Below are 8,601 nucleotides of genomic sequence, written 5' to 3'. Positions count from 1 at the left end.
CCTAAAAAATCTTAAGGTTCAAGAGTGAGGATAAAATGAACAGACAAAGTGGAATAAATTATCTCTATAAACATACAGGCACATGGCTGCCTCGTAAAATGGCAAATTTATTTCACAATTGGCTTGTTGACATACAAAGAACTAAATGACCAGGTCCCACCTATCTGAGAGAGCTTCTAGTTCCCTACACTCCCATTTGCTCACTTCGATCTGAAGATGAAGGACTCCTAAGAGTTCCCAGAATTTCCTTGACTTTAATTGGGGCCCGAGCTTTTAGCCACGCTGCTCCTGCTCTCTAGAACAGTCTGCCTCATACAGTTCGAGAGGCCCCCTCTCTGGAAATCTATGAAAACAGTCATCTACCTCAGGATCTACCTGTTTACCCAGGCATTTAATTAATGAACCACAATCTGTACAGCATTTAATAGCGACAGTTCCGTCCCATCCTGAACTTTCCTTCCGTCCCAACGTTTCCTTGTGTTTGGTCTCTTTTATAACTTTAAATGTTTTCTTCTTTTTTATTTTTCCCTTTTTGTAACTGTGAAGCGCTTTGAGTCCCATTGGGAGAAAAGCACAATATAAATAAAGTTATTATTATTGTTACATATGTAGCACTGCCCCCGCTATGGGGCTGTTTTAAAACAGTGTCTGTCAGTCATCTCCCTAGTTTAGCCCTATATATAACAATAGTGTAGCAGTGAGGGATTGGTTCTTCATGTATATTGGTACTAATTATCTGGATTCACCACCTATTTAAGGTTACATAGTGTTCCATCCCTGCTGCTAACTTTATTTATCACTCAATTGGGCTAGCTAGTCAAGTGGTGGGCTTGTTTGCTCACCCTGGCTGTTTGCACCTTGTGTAGCCTCCAACACTTCAATTTCAATTGTATATTGGAGTATTTATACATGAGAGGTGATCTTGGTGCATGTGTTACTTTATTTAATTTATTTTTATCCTTTATTACACAATTCCTTCGGTAATATATGTTTTAAGTATATAGTATTAAAAGTTACATTTTAAATAATTGGTAGTGTGCATTTAAGTGAATTTTCTTTGGGAGTACAACCACTTTGCACTCCTCACCTTTTCTCTCTTTATCAAAAACATCCCTGAAGTCAGCATAGCAGTCCGGTAATGTGCTCTGTGCCTCCTCGGGCATCTTCATACTGCAGATCTTTTGAGGTGGTACAGCACAGGTCGAAGAGCACTGTTGATTCCATGAAATAGGCCTTTGTTTAGCCCAATCAATATGTGGGTTGTGACGTTGAAGCCATGGAAGGCCCAAGATGATCTCAGCAGAGAGAGAGTGTATAACGTCCAGAGAAATCTCCTCCCTGTGGGTTTGCTCGAACAAGAGTGAAAGTTCAATGGTTTGCAAGATGATGAAAGCCAGTTGTAGAGGATGTCCATCAATGGCCTCTAATCCCACCAGAGTTTTTTTTTTTTATCAACGGGATGTTATTCTTTATAGCAAACTCCTGATCAATGAAGTTACCTCTCGATCCGGAGTCGATGAACGCTGATGCTGCGACCGCCAGACCCGGGGCCAGAAGAGACACTGGAACCAAAATTCTGCTAGGTAGCGGTTCTTTGGTGACAGAGGAATTGGGGAGCGTTCCCACAGAGGCTCCTCTGTACCTCAATGGGAGTCGGCGTTTCCCAACTTGAGAGGACAACGAAGAGCCAGACAGCCTGAATTACCGTAATAGAGGCAAAGACCGGATGCTCAACAACGCTGCTTCTCTGAGAGGGATAGTTTGTTGCCGCCTAATTGCATGGGTTCTGGAACATCCGCAGCAGGGTTTTCTGGAAAAGAGAAATGAACAAGCGGTGACCTGATGGGTACCTGACAATGACATGAACGCTCGCATTTCCTTTCCTGCAGACCCTTGTCCACCCGAATGCAGACTGCAATAAGCTCCTCCAGGTCATCTGGGTGCTCCTGCGCGGCGAGATCATCCTTCACAGGTTCTGAGAGTCCCTGCCAAAAAGCTGAAGAGAGAGCCTCACTGTTCCATCCTGTCTCAGAAGTGATTGTCTGGAACTCCAAGACATACCTGGCTACCGGACTATTTCCCTGAATTATGTGAAAAAGGGATGAAGCAGCAGTAATTTTACGACCTGGGGTGTCAAAAACACGTCTGAATTCCTTGGTGAATTGCCCAATATCCTGTGTTAGGTCCCTTCTTTGTTCCCAGATGGGAGAGGCCCAAGCCAACGCATCACCTGTGAGTAATGAAAGAATGTATGCTACTTTTGACCTTGGGGTAAGGAACCGGGAGGGTGTCATCTCAAACTGGATAAAGCATTGGTTGAGGAACCCACAATATTCTAAGGCATCTCCGGAGTATCGGTTGGGCGTAGGAAGTCGTGGTTTGGACGACACAGGGTTAGTCAGAGGGGTAGACAGAGGTGTAGAGACGGTGGATACATTAACCTGTTGCACCTGTACTGTGAGGGTCTGAAGGTCCTTCTGTAGGGAGTCCATGCGTCAGACTGCTCTAAGTACTTCTCGAGTCTGGAGAACATATGATGCCACCATATCTCCCACCTCAGTGGTGTCTTTGTTTGTGGGGCTGAGCATAGACACGCTGTGCTCACCCCAAACTAGACGAGACCCCAGTACTGAGATGGGAATAACAATTAACACCAGCCACAGGCATGGGGCCACGTCCAGAGTGTAGGATAGTTTTGGTAGCCGGGTCTGGGGAGAAGAGGTCAGGGTAGTCATAATACTTGCCAAGGTCAGAGTAGGAGAGGTCCGGATCGTAGAGGGTACCTCAGCCGAGGTCAGGGTTGGAGAGAGGAGGATCGTCGAGGTGCAAGCCGTGGTCAGGGTACGTGAAGAGCGGAGAGTCAAAGGCAGTCGAGTTCAGTATTCCAGATAAGTGGATGGTCAAAGGCAAGCTGGGTCGGTACACAAGGGGTTAATCTAGGAAGTAAGGCAACAGGACAGGGACAAGGCATGATCAGCAGAGGCAAACACAGAGTAACACAATCTATGCTCAGCCAAAGTTCCTATGGCACAGCTGAGCATATATAGGCTTGATTAGCCAATCCCCATGTGGGGTGGAGCGAAGGCAAAGCCTCCGCGGAAGCCTGTGATAGGCTGGTACCAATGAGCAGGTGCAGCTGCTTGTATCAGCTGATGATTGTTGTTGCCACGGAGCTTGAGGGCGTGGCGCACGTGTCACGTGCGCGCACTGCGCACTGGGAGCGTGTGGCACGACCCGGAGGCGGAGCCCAAGTTCACGGCATCAGGTGACGTCACTGCTGCGCGCATGCACGCTGTACGTGTCAGGAGAGGAGTACGGGCTGAACGTGTTCCACGCTACCTACCCCAATATCCCCATAGAGTTCGCAATGTGACCTACCAGCAGGGTGCAGTTATGGTAAAGTACTGTTGAAGGATGATGTAGTCACAAGCTGGTAATCACCACCTTAGGGGTGTCAGTAGCTGAATATTACTTAAATATAAAGATTGCAGAACTGCCACTGTCCTGGAACAGGATTGTATGTGTTCTGTGTATTTTGTCTGCTCTCAGGTTGCCAGCTCTCCCCAGTGAAGTTACATGTTTCCCTGTCCTGAAGCAGCCAGTGCTGCTATGTAATTGCAACATAGTTGCTACAATATAGCCTTTTCCCCAAGCCACTAGTAAGTTGTCCTTGCAACCTCCCAATGCTCACAGCTTGAGATTGGTTTAGCCCTCTCCCCCTGCCCTTCTCTTTTAATTTGTATGCCCTTTTGGCTTGTTCCTGTCTGGAAAAGAACGCGTGCTTCCTCTTATCACCAGCAGACAAAGTGAGTAGACTCCTCTTCCACTGATCCCTTAGAAAGTGATTCCTTTTTACCTTCCCCTGACAACAAAGCCACTTCCTCTCACATAGGATACTTCTCCTCACAAGGGACATTTCCTACCACAAACTACATGCCAGTGCTTTTATATTTCTATTAACTTCACTCAATAAAGTTGAAGAAAATAGAAGGACTTTGTGTGCTTTAAAAGGGAACGACTTTATGCTACATGGACCTTCTCACATGCCACAAGTGAGCCTGGGCCCAGAATAGCCACAGTGTCCCCAAATTGAGTTCGCAATGTGAACTGGTGGGGTGCAGTAATGGTATAGGGGAGTATAACCTCTTACTTGTGTGGCTGGTGGCTGAAAGAGGCAATAATGATGTTTAGGACATATCTATCGGCGAGTAACCAGATGATATCCTCCACTGCCAGTTCGCCCACTCTCAGAACACACTAATGCCAGTAGCTCCTATGAAGAAGCAAGTTAAGAGAGACACTTGTAGAGTGTTTCAGGTGTCTTAGTAGTAGCAAGAGAACACTATGTACTGGAGTGTTAATGGATACCATATGTTAAAATATCCAGAAGCTCCGAATTGCATACAATTAGATCAGTCTTATAGGAATCAGACTGGCACAAAGTCCCCAGTCGAGTTCTCAGTGAACTCCCAGGGGGATCAATTGTGATGGTGAGGGACAGAAGCCCTATGGGTGTAGGAGGTAGTGAAGGCTAATTATCAACACAGCTGATTACATGAACATAAGATGCGGCACCTTAAATTAACTTGGGTAATTACCGGCGGTGACGGACATACTCGGTCCACCACACTTATTTCTATTGATCCAGAGTCCTAACTCTGAACTCTCACTAGGATCACAGCTGTGTACTTGTTTTATTTAACACCCAATATTTTAACATTCCTTGTTGACATTAAATTTGTTTTATACCTATACATAAATCATCCCGAGTGTTGGGAGAGTGCTCAAACTAGGCTCCTTTTCTTATTCTAGTGTTTATACTTACCTTACCAAGGGAGCACCATGATTTCAGCTACCTACAGTATTAGCTGTAGCGGGGCTACCTGTTTAGTCTATATTCTCCACAAGCAACATGGTGATGGTGAGGTATGTGGTGGGGACCACACAGACACATTCCAATAGAAAATAGCCCGTTATTTACATGTATAGGAAGCAGGGTAACTCCAGAGCTGAACCTCATTATTTTCAGCTGAGGGGGACCCTGCTTCCTTAGATACATACCTCCAAAGGTGCAACTGGCTTTTCATGCAGGTCCCGAGTGTCAAGTAGGCCAATAGGAAGCTGTAACAGGGCTGCCGAAATGGGAGAGCTGGGACAACCGTTGGGCCATTACTAGGGAGTGCCTGGAATGTTCAGGTACTAGATGCACCAGCCCCATACGCACCAGTCAGCGCCAGACGTTGGTCTCTAATGGAAGTCAGATCCAACCTCCGCATCTACCGGCGGGATCAAAGCAGCACAGGAGGACTCCCACCAAGATAAAATTTGTGTGTGCTATTGGGTGTGGGAAGGGGATTAGGGCTGGTTACTGAGTGTGGGCAGGGGTTGTTATTGAATGCAGGGTGGGTTTTTTTTTGTGTTATCAAGTGTAGGGAGGGGGAGTTATTGAGTGTGTGGATGGGGGTTATTGAGTGTGAGGAGAGGAGGGGGAGTTATTGAGTGTGTGGAGGGGGGTTATTGAGTGTGAGGAGAGGACGGGTTATTGAGTGGGAGGAGGGAACTAGGGAATTGAGTGTGATAAGGGGAGGGGGATTGAGTGAGGAGGGGGTTTCTTGAGTGTGAGGAGGAGAGGTTATTGAGTGTCAGGAGGGGAGGGGGTTATTAAGTGAAGGGAGGGAGTATTGAGTGTGAGGAGGAGAGGGGGGATTTAGTGTGAGATGGGGAAATGAGGAGGGGAGAAGGGGAATTGAGTGTGAGGAGGGGAGGGGGGAATTGAGTGTGAGAGAGGGTTGAGATTCAAGAGGGGAAGTCAAATTGAGGGAATGGGAATGGGATTGAGTGAGGAGGGGGCATTAAATGAGAGGACGAGACTGCGAGAGTGAGCGAGAGAAGGGGAGTGAGGAAGAAGAGTGTGGGGGGAGTGAGAGAAAGAGAGGGGTGAGTAATTGAGCACAAGGGAGAGAGAGGTCGGGGTGTAAGTGAGGGAGGGGGGAGAGTGAGAGGGGGAGTGAGAGACAGAGAGGGAAGCGAAATACATTGGGGGAGAGAGAGGGGGAAGTGTGAGAAGAGAAATAGGAGGTGTGTGAGAAGGGGGGGGAGTGTAAGAGAAAGAGGGGGGTCTCACTGACACGAGGGATCCCCAGTTGAAATTCAATTCCTGGGCCTCCGGGAAAGCTGTCGGTGACCCTGGCCACAACAGATGACATTGTAGGTTCCTGTTGGCCCGCATGATGCAAGAGCTTTAAACCTCCATTTTGTTTCCCCTGGAGGGGACAGTACTAGGGGCACCTTCAGAGATAAGTATCTCAGGAAGCAGGGGGTCCCGGAGCTGAAATGAATGCAGTTTAGCTTCAGAGACACCCTGCTTCCTATTAAAAACATTTTTTAAAAGGGGGTCAAAAGAATGAGCGTAGGTAGAATCGCACCTGAAGATAAATAATGTATTATATTACGCTGAAAATGTTTTGATTTCTGTACATAGCACAAAACACCAGTGATTTCCTACGTCTAAGGGTTAAAAGGAGGGAGCAAAAACAGGATAAGAACATCGGAATCCCGCCACTGATTGTATGGGTGTTCTGAATAGGCCTTTAGAATAAATGTCGCTACATGGTATCTCCTGAGAGTTCGCTGCTGGCATGGTGTTTTTATTTAGTCTATAAAGCTGTAATAGGATAGGCTCATTCCATGGACCTCTTTAAACCATTATAAAAATCAGCAGGTTAAGAAAAGAGGTTTGTTTATTGGGCAATTTTGTGAGGCTCTTCTTTCACTCAGCTGTATCACGCACACGCACACGCACACGCACACGCACACACACACACACACACACACATTATGCAGGCTTAACTTTGGCCAAAGGGTTTAACTAAATAACCAAGTAAATATTATTATTATTGAAATATTTAAACTTTGTACTTATTACTTTATATGTTTTGTCAAATGGATGTAGCATTGGGCACCCCTGTCTTTTGTTTGTATACTTTGTAACACCGCCTGCGGTAACTTTCAAATGGCTGCATTATTACTTCCTACATTTGAAGAAACAATCAACTAGAAATGTTACATGGTTGAGTTCTCGCTCTTTGACTCCAGTGCATATTGATAAGTGAGACGGTAGCTTTCAAGGGTCAAAGTGGCTGAGAGACAGAGTGAGCAATGCTAGTTTTGGTGCTCGGAAGCAGAAGTGGAGGGTGCTAAGTGGAGTACTAAGTGGAGGGTGATAAGGGGAGGAGGGTGATAGCTGCTAATAGTTATGAGAACCAGTATAAGTAGGTGGTGACGGAGCATGATTGGAGAAGACAACTGTCTATGACCATGAGATATGTACTAGTACTGTAGTGCTGGGGAGTCTGATCTCCAATAAAGGGCCATCACCTGCCAGGAGGGTGTCTGTTCTGTTCTCCCTTAACAGAGTCAAAAGCTAGTACTGTATGTCCTATCAACATTTAAAGAGGAGCAACCATCATAAATGTATATAAAATACGCTCTCCCGAATCACTTTGCAAATCCTCCCAAGTCTTTTCTTAAAGAAATGTGCAAATCAATTAAACATTTTAGCTAAGGCTATTGGAAAATTCTCATGATCAATAAGTGTATGCTTCTTCATTTTGTATGTGATTGTCAAAATTTACCAGTATTTTTCTAAATTCATCAGTATAAACCAACTTTGTTTTGCAAAAATGTTGTGAATGTTGATGTCACAGTAAAATATTTGAGTCTTTTGGTTGTAGTTATAGTGTATGTAGCTGCGTTGTTTGGTCAGCCAGGAATACCTAAACTTCTCAAAGTTCAAAGCCCCAAACCGGCGCTATCACACGGAAAGGCATCATCTGACTTCCAAGTTTATAGAATGTGGGTCATAAAGTTATGTAGAACAGTTTGTAGAATAAGGTCAATAATCTTTATAAGTGTTCTTTAAGTTATAAGCTCCTCACCCCTACCACACGCAGCATTTATCACGTGAGATCTGACTCCAAGGGACTGTTCATGGTCCCAATGTTCAACAAAGTATCCGCCCGCTCCGCCTTCTCATACCGTGCACCGCACAACTCGAACAGTCTACCGGAGACTCTCACAGCCGCCACCAGTCTAATGCCTTTAAAAACTAAAGCGGTCTCACATTTTAATGTGGTCTCTTACTGTTAAATACACCTATAACTTATTTTATCTTTAACTGTCCATGCAATGTCTTTATATACAATGTATATATACCCTGTTTACCTAATGTAATGCAATGTATTTATATATCATGTATAACCCTGTTCCCTTATGTAACTGTATTTGTTACCAAGGGCCTCATGCAGAGAGCACCGAATTTTCAAATTGGCGAATTTCATAAAAAGTAGCTTTTTTGGAGAGTTTTATTCTCCATATGCAGAAAACTTCGAATTCTGCTATGTTTAACATGGATGCGTGTGGCGAGTTTAAATGGGAAAGATGCGCGCTTCAGAAATGTGTAAAGAAAAAATCGCGCATTTTTTGTCCCCTTTGCTATAGGCGGCGAGCGCCATCTTATTGCCAACTTTTCCTGGCGCGGCAAAAATGAGAAAATCGAGCCATTTTCCTGGCGCGAACAGCCGCTACATGCCGTTCGTACCT

This window comes from Ascaphus truei, chromosome 4 (genome assembly GCF_040206685.1).
Source record: "Ascaphus truei isolate aAscTru1 chromosome 4, aAscTru1.hap1, whole genome shotgun sequence".
Classification (NCBI taxonomy): Eukaryota; Metazoa; Chordata; class Amphibia; order Anura; family Ascaphidae; genus Ascaphus; species Ascaphus truei.
This window is presented reverse-complemented; position numbering follows the sequence as displayed.